The sequence below is a fragment of the Tupaia chinensis genome, unplaced genomic scaffold (genome assembly GCF_000334495.1).
Source record: "Tupaia chinensis unplaced genomic scaffold, TupChi_1.0 Scaffold000697_1, whole genome shotgun sequence".
Classification (NCBI taxonomy): domain Eukaryota; kingdom Metazoa; phylum Chordata; class Mammalia; order Scandentia; family Tupaiidae; genus Tupaia; species Tupaia belangeri.
The window spans coordinates 146,688-147,530 of NW_006160220.1; positions in this window are offsets into that span (position 1 = coordinate 146,688).

Genomic DNA, 843 nt, shown 5'->3' on the forward strand with positions numbered 1-843 from the left:
GCAGAAGTTGCCAGCCTCGATTGGGTGCACAGAACATCCTAATCCCACCTTTGGGTTCCTGACAGATGTAGACCTGAGAGGAGGTCCTGTAGGTCCCTTGTGCCCAGACCAAGTAGGGTCCTGAGCTCCTGAGCTGTGCACAGCTGGGTCACCTCCCCTGGCCCTTCCACAGCTCACACTGTAGGATTCATGTCCTGAAGATAACAATTCTGCCTGTAGAGAGGTGACCAGGCCAAGGACTTGCTGTTGAGAATGGCTCAATCTTCCTCCTAGCCCCAGACCCTGGGAAGGTCCTCAGCTCCTTGGGTGGGTCAGGACAGTGACAAAAGCAGAGTCATCAGTTCTCAGAAACAGTCATGTGAACTACAAGAGGATGTGCCAGGGCTCTCATCTCACTGATGCTTTTTCTTTTTTTTTTTTATTTTATTATCATCATAATCTTCTTTCTATTACACTAGATTACATATAACTTTACATTGACTTCCATTGCTTTTTCAAAAGGGAATGCCATGCATGTCAGTCAATACAGAGATATCAATCTCCCCGCTTTATCATTCAATATCTTTTCCATGCTTTTCCCAATAATTATTATTATAATTTTTTTAAACAGTCAATCACTATTTCTCATTTTGCTTATTAAAAAGACTTCACTGTTCCAAAATCACTGTGAGCATCTTGAAGACCGGCCACCTCTCTGCTCAGTCTTCATAAATACAGAGCTGAGATCACGAGGTCCAAAGCAGGATTATTGAGCTGTTAACTTGTCCAAAGGATTGAATTTTAATACAAATTGATGTCACTATGGAAGCAAACATTATCCCCATTCTTTACAATTTACCTTCT